Raw genomic sequence first — 14,592 nt, forward strand, 5'->3', positions numbered from 1 at the left:
ATTGTGAATGGAGGATTTTAAATAAAAACTATAAATAATAACTTTCTGCCAAGTGGACTGAAATAAGGAGAAGTTGACACCCACAGAAAAAAGGATGAAGCCAAGAATCACAAGAGGGTAGACTCAAGAGAGGAAAAGATTATTGTTTTGTATAAGTCTATCATTCTAATTTTTTTCTCTAGGCATGATAGTATCTCCCCTTTTTTTAATTGGGAAGATATTATTGTTATATTCTTACACTCAACTCCCCGAAACCAACATCTTTTGTTGTAAAGAGCTCAAGTGGGATTTTATTTTATGATCTTCAATAAGTCTAAATTTTATAGCATTCTCGTAAAGATATGAACAAATATTACATATGGGAAGTTTATGCCTGTGGCCTGGTAATAAGAAAAATCAAAGCAAGAGAAACTTAAAAAAGAAAGTGAAAACTAAGAACAGAGTCTGGTCCTGGCTCACTCAGACCAGTAGCATCTTATTCTAGAACTCTTCTGTGCTTGTTATTCTTTGTAAAAAGGTAGTTCATTCACTGAGACTTACACATACAAGTAAGCCCATAGATGACTGACACTCTGGGGAAATTAATACCTGTTTGATATGACATTCAGAGAACTTAGAATATCAATATTGATATTATAAAAATTGTGTTGAGTGTAATTTGAGTATCTATTAATATTTTAAGCCCACTCAAATTTGTAGAGTATCTCATAACAATTATTATAAGTTTATGATTTAATAATTAGGAGATTCAATTCAAATCATGAAAGAGTTATTGAATATCACATATATGACCAATACTCTGCAAGGGGCAAGGCCTACAGGATATACAGATAACAGGACTTGAAATCTTAGGGAACTTGGCAGTGGCCGAATTATAAAAGAGGAAAAAGTTGTGACACAGAAATAATGGTTAGGTCTACGGCCATGCCACCCTGAACAAGTTCGATCCCATCTGACCTCGGAAGCTAGGCAGGGTTGGGCCTGGTTAGTACTTGGATGGGAGACCATCTAGGAAGACTAGGTGCTGTAGGTGTAAAAAAATAAAAAATAAGGGATTGTAAAGTGACAAGGTCCTTGCTACCTGTGGGGTCAACCAAGGGTTGCCTCACCTAAAAAAAATAAAAAAAGAAAAAAGAAATAATGGTTAGGATTTTATTGAACACATACTATGTGCCAGATATTATTCTATGAATTTGTTTTATTTAATCATTCAGACAATCCTAAGAAGAAGATATTTATTCCCATTTTACTGACAAGAACATAAGGCATCAAGAGGTTAAGTGAATTGTCACTATCACAGATTTGGAAAGCAGTGAGAGATATGTTAGAACTCAAGCAGTATCTCCCCCAGCCTGAATATATATCTAAGGATCTCACACATCTGATAAGAGATACTGGAATGACTGCCTAACTTTGGCTGTGGATGAGATAAGACAGAAGGTAGCATTCCAACTTAGTATTTTATGTTTAGCAGCTTCATTGAGGTACAGTTGATAAACAAAAAACTATACATATTTATTTAATGTATGCAACCTGACAAGTTTGGATATATGCATAAATCTGTGAAACCATCCCAACTTATTTTTTAAGGAAAGAATTTATCAAAATTAAAAAAAATGAGTGAGAATAGTTTGGGAAGAGGAAATAACAAATACAAAGGCTTAGATAAGTATACAAAAAGCATTAACCCAAAATAGATTTTTTAATCAAGTAAAACTAAAGCATAAATGAATTTTTTAAATTAAAATTATTAGGGTGACACTGATTAACAATATCCAATAAGCTTCAAGTGTATCATTCAACAGTGAGTTTTATATATATTGCATTGTGTGTTCATCAACCAGAGTTAGATTTCTTTCTGTCACAAAATATTTGACCCCTTTTACTCCTATCTACTTCTTCCCTCCATGCTTCCCTCTAACCAGTAATCCACTGTCTGTGTCCATAAGTCTGTTTGTTTGCAGTGTCCAGGGACCAGATGACTTCATCAGTGAATTATACCAAATATCCAAAGACTTAATACCTGTTCTTCTCAAACTTGTCCCCAAAATTGAAGAAGGATCAATATCTCCTAACTCATTACATGAAGCCAAAATTACCCTAACACCAAAATCTGGGAATTTTTGTTCACTTTCGATTCTTTGGTGCTATCTTGGTAAAAAGGGATGAAGTTATACCAAGTAAACAGTATCTTGTGCTTTGAGCCATCCATGTCACTTTATCACGCAGTAAATAATTATCAGGTAAACCCCATCGATTTTCTCTGTCTCTATGACTATGAATAATTATAACTCTAGGGAAGCTCCCTTTCTCGATCACAAAATACACAAGACTCTGAAGTGATATGTTCTAATTCAGCCCAAGGGAATTGACTCTCTTATCATTCAAGGATCAAAATCAAAACACAGTAGGCAGTATGCTAGCCAGCTGAAGGGACTTTCTGATTCGGTGGATCATTCTGAAGCTGATTTCTTCTAGAAATCATGTAATATAAAACATGTGGTTGTTTACTAGAGAGGAGCTGAAGTCAGGGTATGTCTCAAATTATTAGGGCTCACTTGTTTTGAAATGAAAGCTCACCCACATCTTTCATGTCCATATCAGCAATATTTTCATTGTTATAGAATTTATAATGAGTGAGAATCACAGTAATATTTCCCTATGGGTCCAGGATTTTTTGTTATTATTTACATTATACCTCTAATATAGGAGCTTCTTTTATATTCAAACTTCTTAGGAGAAACCAAATGAGCTACCTGCAGTTTTACATTGAAAAAGAGAATTTTGTGGTACGGCAACCAACTTCAGACACATAGGGTTTACGGCTCCATTTTCTACCTGAGTCCAGTGCCTAAAACAGTGCTTACCAGTGGTCATTTTGAAAGACAAATACACATATACTGTGGTAGCGGCTGAGGGAATTAGAGTTTCTAAGACAAGAAAATTTGATGTAAGGTTTAATATTATTATTATTATTTTTTTTGCATATGAAACATGACATCAAAAAATTCTAAGACTCAAACACAAGAAGAATATAATAAAGGAAAGAGGAACTTAGCAAACATCTTCATGTAGTCAGATATACATGCATAAGTATCATGAAAGTAATTCAGATATAAGTCCAAAATCAAATTTTATTATACTTCATATATGTTCCTCTCCTGCTTTTCATTTCTAATGGAATTATCAGTACTATTCACCGAATGAAACATAAAGTATTATTAGATGTTATCCTTTCCTTTACTTCTTCCATAAATCAACTCCTGCTCATTCTAATATTGAAGGAGCTCTCAAATTTATTTCTTCCCTCTCCATTCTCTTTGCTGATCTCTCAGGTCAGAACCAGGATAAGGCAAGTGTCTCAGCCCCCTAATTGGCCTCCCTATTCCAGTCTCTCTTTTTTCCCCCATCCATCACTGTCATTAGAAGTATTTCTAAAACACACATTTAATCATGTAAGCCTTCAGTGACTTCTCAATGCCTGCAAAAGGCACATTCTTCTCAGTATATGAATGATCTTTCACAACTAAAACTTCAAATTCTTCTTTCAAACACATTTTCTCATATTCCTTAGCAGCTCTGTTATGCCGCACTAAATTAGTATATACTTTCTTAAATATGCCATAATCTTTCATATACGCTGAAGTCTTTCTTCTTGCATAGACTATCCATCCTTAGCACCTCACAGATTAGTTCCTATCCATTAATAACTCTAGTGTCTACCACTCTTTAAATTAAATTCTACTATAACACTAAATATGCTGTATTTTTGTAGTATTTACTTTTCTCTTGCTCTCCCATTAAGCTATGAGCTATTTGATGTCTTTTTCAAATTTTTATCCTACCTTTTTTCACCATCATTCTCATGTATTAGCAGTTTCTTGTAAATTATAAATGTTAACACATTTAAAATGAAAAAAATAATGAATAAACTTAGATACGTAGAAAAGGAAATAAAGCAAAGATGTAGAAAAGATTTCATATTACTAGAATTTAAATATTGAGTGGGATGGTAGTTCAGTCGATTGTTAAACAGTTAAGGGAAAACAATTTTTAGGATATTTGTTATCACTCTTAATGTTAACATAAATTATTCTGTATTTAAGAAATCCATGATAAATTAGTGCCACTCGAATTGGACAAAGTTGCAAAGAAGATATTAAAAAGAAATTGTTATCATTTCTCTACCTTTTAAGCTTGCTATGCCCCTAAAAAAATTCCTGGATAAAACTGCCCAATAAATTAAGAGCTTAATGTTTTGTATATTTAAATAAAGGTGCAAAGCTATCCTTAGTTTCCCTCTTTATGTTAGAAAAGGCCTTGAGATGAGCAAGCACAAGTTAAAAAATGATGAGTTTTAATATTATACTTAAGAGATAAACAACTTGCTCGATTCCTAGCCTGTGTAATTAGCTCTCTAGTAGGACATAAATGTCTGTATGATATTCATCTTTATTATTATTATTTTTTAAAATGCACTATGTGGGTGGATAAAATTTCCATAGATCACGGACCTATTGATCTCTTAATTTATATCATCATGTGATTGTTAATCAGATAATTACAATTAATGAGCAGTTTTACAATCATGCTTATGAACAGAATTCTAATTTTCAAAGTTAAAATCTCTAACCATTTAATGTTTTTGTTTTTTGAGGATTTTTTCCCCCTAATTAATGTCAAGCAATAGAGTGGTGGTAAGACATAAATTTACACATGAATGTTTCGTATTTTATTCCTTTTATTACAATATTAACTCATCTTTGATATATTTAGGCATGAATTTCATTGATATGCAGTATTTTTAGCTATATGATTGTTTCCACATTATTTGCAAGGTTTATATTTGTTGTAGCAACTTGAATATATATTCCTCTACAGTCAGAATTTTGCTACTTCTTCCAATGAATATCATACAGCTGTCTGCAGGAACATATGTGTATGTATGTGTCTACCTGCACATTTTTATGTGTGCTTCATGTAAACTTTAATCATATATTGGTTTCTAATCTTAATAAATTAGATTTTAATGTTTTAATTGGAAAAAAATAAACCCAGGTAGCAAACAGTTCAACTGAATATTCATTGACTTTCTCAAAGCTAAAGAATCTGCATTTTGGAAACTTGGCATGGAGAGGCATCATGAAATGGGATGATACATGTTCATCCAGATTTTGTCAAAAAAATTGGAATGATTATCCTAACAATCTACAATTTATTTCTATTTTTCATGTTAGAGAAGTCAGTCAAGGAGAAACACCACATGCATGGAAGGCAAATCCTTGCCTCTTAAGCCCATCTCACCTGTGCCATGGAGAAGAGGTCCTGGTACCTTCACGGATGGGCTCCTCCCATTTCCACCCACAGGTGAGTAGATGAATGTTGGAAGAAAGGTAAAGACCAGATGATTGGTTTCTCCCTTTCCAACAGAGTACAGAGAGACATTCAATTTTTACAGGGCATAACTGAGTAAATTCAAGATAGATTAGTTTTTTTATATTTCATTTGTCTTGGTGGATTATTTTTCTTAAATCAAAGTAGGCGATAATGAAATGTAGAGGTATCCTTGAGATAGAATGGATTCACTAAGGGAAATATTCACTTAAATTTACTGAAAGCCAAACCTTCCTATTATGAGTACACTTTCTAAAATAAAAAAATAATAATAATTTATAATTAAAGCAATAATTGAGACTCATAATTTCAAAACTATTATTTGACTTTTTATAAATTTTTATTTCTAAAAGCAAAGCAATTGAATCAGTAATTAAACCTTTCATAACTTCTGATTATACGCTCTACAACAGATCCTTTGCTATTTCCTAATCTGATACGCAGTTTTCTTCGTACTTATTTTAAATTTACCTAATTCTTTATTTCTTTTTTACGGTCCCATAATTATTTTATGTTTTTGACACAATTTTTTCTTTAAATCATAATAAAGTCTGACTCTTTCTTTTTGGACTGATGATAGCTTTTAAATATTATCCTTCCCTGCTCCCTTTCTGATTCACATATATGAGCAAGCAGATAAGGTGGTCAGGGGGCTCTCTCCTTTAGTACTGGTACTAAGTTCAAACAACTTGTGGCAGCCTATTTAGCCATGTTTCATCACCTAACCACCATAAAAACCCAAGCCATTTTCAGATTACCTTGAGAAATCTGCACTGCTCTCCTCAGAAAAACCTCCCTGTTGAGTAATAAATATGTTTCCTAAACTCTTGTTGGGTGACATCATCAATCTCAACACCTGAACCAAATTTTGGTCAGGGGTCTGTTCTACTTATTTAAGGTGGCCATAAAACAGTTAATCCATCAGTTACTATCAGATCTCTGTGTGCTCAATGCTAGGTATGTGATAAATTATTATCAAATGGCAAAAGATGATCTTTTTCTTATTCTAGAGCATATGTTTTTAATCTAGTGTGTTATATAAATATAATTAACTCATGCTAAGCAGTTTATTGGGAGGGAATTTTATATGGTTTGCAGTCTCATAGCCCTGAACATAAATATCTGTTAAATTTTATTTTACTGTGTTAAGAACACTTAACATGAGATCTCCCCTCTTAACATAGTTTTAAGGGTACAATACAATCATGTTCTATAGAAACAAGGTTTTACAGCAGGTATCTAAAGCTCATTAATCTTGCTTAACTGAAGCTTTATATCCATTGATTAGTAACTCCCAATTTCTCCTTCCCTTCAGTCCCTGAAAAACGCCATTCAATTCTCTGATTCAATTAATTTTACTATTTTAGATACCCTACATAAGTGTGAGCATGCAGTATTTGTCTTTCTGTTATTAGTTCATTTTGCATAGCATAATGTCTCCGAGGTTCATCCATATGATTGCACATTACAGAATTTCCTTCTTTTTAAAGGCTGGATAGTATTTCACTGTATATATATGCATATATATCACATTTTCTTTATCTATCCATCTGTCAATAGACATTTAGGTTGTTTCCACATCTTGGCTATTGTGAATAGTGTTTCAATAGACGTGAAGTGCTAATCTGTTTTAGATCTTGGTTTCGGTTCTTTTGGATAAACACCCAGAAGTGGGATTGCTGGATCACAGGTACTTATATTTTTTTCGAGAGAACTCCATACTGTTTTCCATAGTGGCGACACCATTTTGCATTCCCATCAATGATATGTAAGAGTTACAATTTCTGTATAGCCTCATTCTTTGAAACATTTGTCTTTTGTTTGGCTTTTGTTCTGTTTTCTAACAATGGCCACCCTAACAGGTATGAGATGATAATTTTACCATGGTTTCTAGATTTCCATGATGATCGATGATGCTGAGCACCTGTTCATATACTAGTTGGCCATTTGTATGACTTCTTTGGAGAAATGTCTATTCAAGTCCTCAGGTCATTTTTTAATTGGGATATTATTTTTTTGGTACTGAGTTGTACAAGTTCTTTATATATTTTGGATATTAACTCTTATCAGATATATGGTTTGCAAATATTTTCTTCCATTTTGTAGGTTTCCTTTTTATTCTGTTGATTTTTTCCTTTGCTGCATAAAAGCTTTTTAGTTTGATGTAGTCCCACTTATTTGTTTTTGTTGCCCATTCTTTTGTTGTCATATCTATGAAATCATTGCAAAGACCAATGTCATGAAGCATTTCTCCTATGTTTTCTAGGAGTTTTATAGTTTCAGGTCTTTTTTTAAAGTATTTAATCCATTTTGACTTTTGTGTAAGATGTAAGATAAGAGTCCAATTTCATTCTTATATATATATTGTTATTTGCTTTTCCAAGTACCATTGAAGAGACTATCCTTTCCCTATTATGCATTCTTGGAAAAAAATATATTTATATAACTAGTTCTAGCTCTGGCTTTGGAAATGTTTTGATTCTCAGCATTCTTATCTGTCAAGTGGAAATGATAACATCCCTCTCAAGAGTTCATGGGAAGGTTGAGCAGGCTAATATAAGTATATGATCAATGGTATTAGCATATAGAAAATACAAATATTTTCTTCCCGAATATTCCCTGTTGGCTACAAAAGATCTGTAAGATATGGCCCTTAAATTTTAGTTAAGAGATAACATATGCAATCATAAAATAAATATATAACAAAATTTTTGTATATATACAACAAAATGTGCTAAACTTTTGTATGTACAGTGGTGGAGATGAGAATCAAACATGCTTAGAATAATGACAGAAATAGCTTTCTTATCAACTCAGACAAACAGATGATTCCGCCCAAGACACCAAAAAATTTATTGGTACATTTGATATGACAGATACTAGATTGATTTATATTCATTTTGTCATTTAATCCTCACAAGTTTTGGAAAGCGATGATGGTGATGATGATGATGATAATGATGATCGACATAATGATAATATCATTCACTGAAATATGTGCTAAGGAATGTTCTGAGTGTTTCACATGTATAATTGAATCTTCATGATATTCTCATAGGTAGATGATGCTACTATTCTCACCTTATATATGAGGAAACAGACAGAGTCAATTTACTTTTAAAAGATGACAAAGATAATAACTGGTCAATGGAAACAGGATTGGAGCCAAGGTTGGGTTAACTCTTATATGCATAAATATAATTACTAGACTCGACTATAGCAAGACATTCAGATATTCATTTGGTTTATTCTATACATCACTTGATAAATTGAAATTCCAGAAAGTATTTCAATAAAATGAAACTGTAAGTGGTGTATAGTACTCAATTCTGGTTGTCTCTAATCTATGTACATGTATCAAAATAAATAAGAATTAGTCTGCTTTAAAGTGCTATTTTTTTAGAAATCCTGACATTGTGAAGACAAATATGTTTGTATTAAATTATAATTAAATCTGTCCATATCACAATGAGATGCAAAATATATGTAAAATGTAAAAAATTGGCACTTCTAGCTGACTAATGTTATTGTCTCTCAAATGGTTTATGATATTGGTGTGGTTTTCTCTCTCTGTGAAAGAAAATGCAAATTCAAATTAGCTAACATTCAAGAGAGTCCTCTGAAGGCTAATTCATATTCTAGAATATTAACATTGCACAGCAACACTATTTCAAGAATTATTCTATGAAAATATCTTTACCCAAATTCTCCAAAGGAGCTCTGAATATTTCAGAATAAGGTTTAAAATCAGTTTTAAGGCCCTGTTAGAATTCCAAAATAAAATATGGCAAACTGACCAGATCTAATTTTGAAGGAGGCAGAGCTGACTCAGTGGCAGAGGATATTTTATTTAAAAGCTAAATAATAGAATCTTTGAAGATATAAATTAAAAACTAGATGAGACAGATAATTAGAAAAAGCTATCAAGAGTTGCCTCTAGAAGGGAATCTGGAAAATATCAGTTTTGCTGATATATTTTATTATATTTAGCCATCATCTAAAAAAGAAATCTTCATCTCTATTTTATATAAAATGATAAAAATAATTTCACCAAAACATTATATTTCACAAAGACTAAGCATTTTAATAAATTGAGTTTCTCCTGTTCAAACATGACTGTATGCTGAATAAGGGTATATGTTAACTATTTTGGGTTCTTTTGAGAGAATGATAGCAGATCACTGAGTGTGTAATGGACACAAATGGTCAAAAGCCCAACCTATATCTTTATTGGTTGACAAGAAGTATCCAACAAAGAGTATACTGCTTTTTAAATCAAAATGAAGTAACTTAACTGGAAGTTATTGTCCACTAGACATTTAATTTTTTATATAGATTCTATCCCATTGTGTACTTTGCATCAAAATCTGCCCTGGAACCCCAGGAACAGCGACTCACTTGCTCTGTATGCTGCTAGCCTAAATACTGTCTCATTTGATATTTCATTTTTCCAAATTCAGGCTTATTTATTCAATATTTATATATGCATTCACTGAGCTAGGAACATTTTAGAAAGAGAAACACAAAAAGAACATATAAATCTCTAAAGTATAATAAAGAAGGGCAAACTTATTAGTACCATCTGTACAAATGAGACACCCAAGAGTAAGGGAATTTAAAAAAAAACATACTCAAAATTAGAGAATGAAAGTATGAACTTAAATTAAAATATATATAATATAAAGAAAAATAAACATAGCATGTACTGTCTAATTTATAAAAATGGCAGTGCTGCTGTAATAATCAAAATGAAAAATAATTCAAAATACTTGGGAAAAAACAAAATATGTTTATCTCACATAGAAGATATTAAAACAGTTTTAATCTATCTATCATCTATCTAATCTATTCAACTATCCATTCCATTAATAGATGATTCACTGACTTCATCTAATTCCTTTCTCCATTTCCCACATTCAACTAAAAGTGGTAAGTAGGATATTTTCTTTCTTTGCTATGGATGGTCATGTGACCCAGTTCTAGCAGATGTGATTTTGCATTCCCAACAGCAATATATTAAGTTTTTGTTGCTCTATATCCCCACCAGCATTTGATGTTGTCAGTGTTCCAGATTTTGAAGATTGTTAAATGTGTAGTGGTATCTCATTGTTATTTTAATTTGCATTTTCTGATATGGAGCATCTTTTTCATTATTAAATTATATAGGTTTCAAGTTTTCAATAACACTTCATATGTATGTTGTATTGTGTTCACTACCCAAAGTTAAATTTTCTTCCATCACCATATATTTGACCCCTTTTAATCTACCTACCCCCTACTTTCCCTCTGATAACCATGAAACTGCTGTTAGTGTCAATGAGTTTGTTTGTTTGTCTTGTTTGTTTGTTGTGTTCAGTTTTATATCCCACATATAAGTGAAATCATATGATTCTCAACTTTTTCTGACTTATTTCGCTTAGCATCTTTTTATATGGTTACTTGCCATCTGTGTATCTTCATTGGTGATATCTGTTATGGTCTTTGGCCCATTTTAAATCAGATCAGTTGTCTTGTTGAGTTTTAAATGTTCTCTGTATATGTTATACAACAGCCATTAATTAGATGTGTTTTATACTAAATATTACAGCTTATCATTATCTTAAGGTTTTGTATTATTTCTGACTATAAGTCCTTTTCACTAAATTCCCAACAACTGGTGCCTCAGTGATATTTGCAAAGCTTTTTATTACTACATTCTAAATCTAAATATTTGTTTGGATATATGTTTAATCGAATATTTGTTTTTAATGAAAGAAAAAATTAACCCACTAAGGAATCACTCTTGGGTGCAAAAAAAAGTAATAGTGATTTTATTTTCCTCAAACAATTACAAAATGTTGTAAACTTATATAGAACTGGGTAGCAGGAATCATTAGAAAACTTCATTTGGCTTAGATATACAGAGCAATGAGAAAAGTTCTATATTGGCTATATCCATAATAAAAACAAAATCTTATCATGCAAAATGATGCCAATACATGATTACTCTGGATTATGTGTATGGGCATTTGGGATTTTCTCCCTTTGAAAGATATGTAGAAAATATCATTTTTCCACTGGTCTTCATGTTCTTTTATAGTTCATTCAACTCCTTCTTACAGTAAATCCATCCCACTAGGAAGAAAGAGTTTATGCGAACTTAAAAGCATCAAAATCAAGAGGAATATAAAATTACCAACTACCTTTTTCACCTTTCCCAATGATGAGCTGAGAAAGAACAGCTTCTAATGTATAATTTCTACTGTACCTTAACATTTTGTCTAATGAAAAGTTAAAGATGAGTGAAAAGTGTTAAATGGCATCAGAGTTCTTTGCCAAAATCCTGCGTATCATTGATTAAACCCTTTGGGAGGGGTGTTCTTAATAGAAACTGATACCCAGCATTCAAGGGAGTAAAATGGAAAACAGCATTTGGTTTTCTAATCTTTTATATAAAAAAATCACCATAATTTTCATTAGAAACAATGATTGCTTCTTCTTCTTCATCCTACAGGGATATATTACTGAATATAATAAACAGTAATTCTCTATTTGAGACACATTGTAAATTGGTATTTGTGATCTTTTAATTATCATTAATTGAAACTGTTTCAACAGCTGTCTTCAAAGACTTGGCTATTACAAAGGCAATGATTTATTCTCAGTTAAGAAGCTCAAACACAGTTCATTTACTATCTACATTATTCCTTTACTAAACAGAAGTTGATGTATCGAGCCAAGTTTTCAGGGCAATAACAATCATATAAACAATATACAATCAAAAACACGAGTGGAAAATGGAGGAATTCTGTTTGTTTGCCTCATCTTTAAGTTTATTTAGGTTCATTTTCTCTCATAGAGAAGCCCTCCATTAACTTTACCTTGAAGACGACCATCTCCTCCAGTATTATCATAAAACAAACCCTAATATATTATTGATTACAAGCTTTCTTTTTTTGTTGGCATGTATTGGCTACAAAAATAAACCTTAATTTTGTGTTAGAGCAGCCACATGGGTTTTAAGTAACTAATTAAGGATTCTGGGGCGGAATTAAAGTATTATATTTTAATCACATGTGTTACTCTTCTTAACGTTAATATTTATGTTAATGTTGGAAGTTTAAAAAGAAATACACACACATACACACACACACGAACAGTTAGTTATATATAAACTTATTTAGCCATAAAATTATATTAATTAATAATTACTATTGAAAATAGTAAAAATAAGCCATTTTAACTGCATGTTTTGCATAACAACATACAGCAATCTCATAGGTTCTCTTGGTGAATATAGACAGCCCTAAAAAGCAGTACGATGTGTTTTGGAGTTCCGTATACTCACCCATCAGAGTAACTTTCTTCTAATTAAATTATAAGCTCCTTATTTATACTTCCTGTTATTCTATAATGTTATTTTTGGATAAGTGTGTAGATTAATTAATAGTGTTTCTCTTCTTTCAAATACATAATTAATTGTTTAAATGAGTTTAAGAAGCACTATCAAAGTGAACCTATAGAATTAAGCATGACCACATCTAAACAAAATGAATTATGTTAAATGAATTCAATTAAATAACTAATGATGAGAACTGGGCTAAGTCTTATTGGGAGAAAAAGAGAAGTAAAACCTATTCTTGGTAATTTATTAGTTAATTGATGAGAGCAGAAATGCTTTAAAATTACGTAAGAAGCTATGTCAATTAAGTTGTAGAATCTGGTGCCAAATCAGAAGAGGTATTTAGCAGCACTGATCTCTAACTATTTTTGTGGGACTACTTCTCTGTTGAGAATGCATCTTTCAGCATAAATGTTAAAAATTTTCAGTTAGTGCTCCCCTTTAGGCATAGTCAGAAACAGTCTGGAAATTATAATGTTTAGCTCTAATTATTAAAAATCAACAGACACACAAACATGCACACACACACACACACACATATATATATATATAACAGAGATAAGAAATGAATCACATGGGCATAAAGAAGAACCTGTTCACTATGGTGGTAGCCTAATAACTGGACCTGCCACTAGCTCAAGGCAGATCAAAAAGAATGGAGGAGAAGGAGAGAGAGACTCAGAAACATGGCTTTGTGTTGCCTATCCACTGCTAGCCACGCTTCTTAGTATATGCTCTCTTACATCCTCTACAGTATTTGTTTTTGTTACCAAAAAACATTAGCAGTAGCTGATCTTCATGGCCCTTTGATCAAGAATTTCCTCTTCTGGGAAGCATTTAAGATCATGCTGCTCCCCAGCATATGTTGTCAGTTTGGCTCAGATAAACTCTTGTAAAAATTCTCAAAAAAAAAAAAATTTTCCTCTTGTTTCAATGATTGTATCACAATTAACTTTCTATAATATGACTTTCTCTCTCTCTGAGAACTTCTGCTCCTAGAACTTCTGCTTTAGTTTATATGCATAGAGTTTCTATCGTTTGAAATGCATTGTTAATGAGAGCAAACAAATATTCTTTTCAAGAAACATCTACTATGTACCAAGAAAACACAACAAATAAAGATATGAAACTTAGTAGAGAAACAGAACAAAATAAAAATTATAACAAAAGGTATTTAGTATGTTAGAACAGATATGTACTTAAAGTGCTAGGTGAATACCTCATTCCTGGCAGGCAGGGGGCCAAAAGAAAAAGTGGGCTGGAGCTGAATTCTGAAAGATGAGCAGTTTATTAGGCAAAACAGAGGTGCTAGCCACTCTAGGTAAACACATACAGTTCAGTATAAATGATTATAACATGAGTGGAGGATATGGCAGGAAATGAGGCTTCATGTCATGGTAAATGTCCAGCTCTTGTAATGTTTATAAAATGCAGAATCATTGAAATGTTTTATAAATCAGAATGATACAATTGATTCGCATTATAGTAAGTTAGGTCTTGCCCTATAAAAGGTAGATAGGAAATGAAAAAATGCAGAGCATATACAGGAACCAGTGGATATTTGAGGTTAATAGCAGCACCAGGTTTGAACAAGTCAATCTTATCCAGGTAGGCTGAACCAAAAAATGCAGGACATAGTCTTATTTTTACATGTAGTAGAGGAATCACTGAAGACTTTGGAGTGGAAGGCAGAGGGTGTTAATAACTGGATTGCTATTTCAAGAGATGTCTCTGGCAAATCTGTGTAAGATTAATTGGAAAGGTAGTGAGAGTGAAGATCTGAAACTGATTTTGAGTAATTTACAATAGATTAATTC

The 14,592-nt window shown here is 32.0% G+C and overlaps 1 pseudogene; it reads left to right on the plus strand.

Annotated features, from left to right (window-relative positions):
• Positions 1-914: 914 nt before the first annotated feature.
• On the plus strand, positions 915-1,033 carry LOC118605887 (annotated as a pseudogene).
• The last annotated feature ends 13,559 nt before the right edge of the window (positions 1,034-14,592 follow it).

Source organism: Rousettus aegyptiacus, unplaced genomic scaffold (assembly GCF_014176215.1).
Source record: "Rousettus aegyptiacus isolate mRouAeg1 unplaced genomic scaffold, mRouAeg1.p scaffold_m13_p_7, whole genome shotgun sequence".
In the NCBI taxonomy this organism is placed as follows: domain Eukaryota; kingdom Metazoa; phylum Chordata; class Mammalia; order Chiroptera; family Pteropodidae; genus Rousettus; species Rousettus aegyptiacus.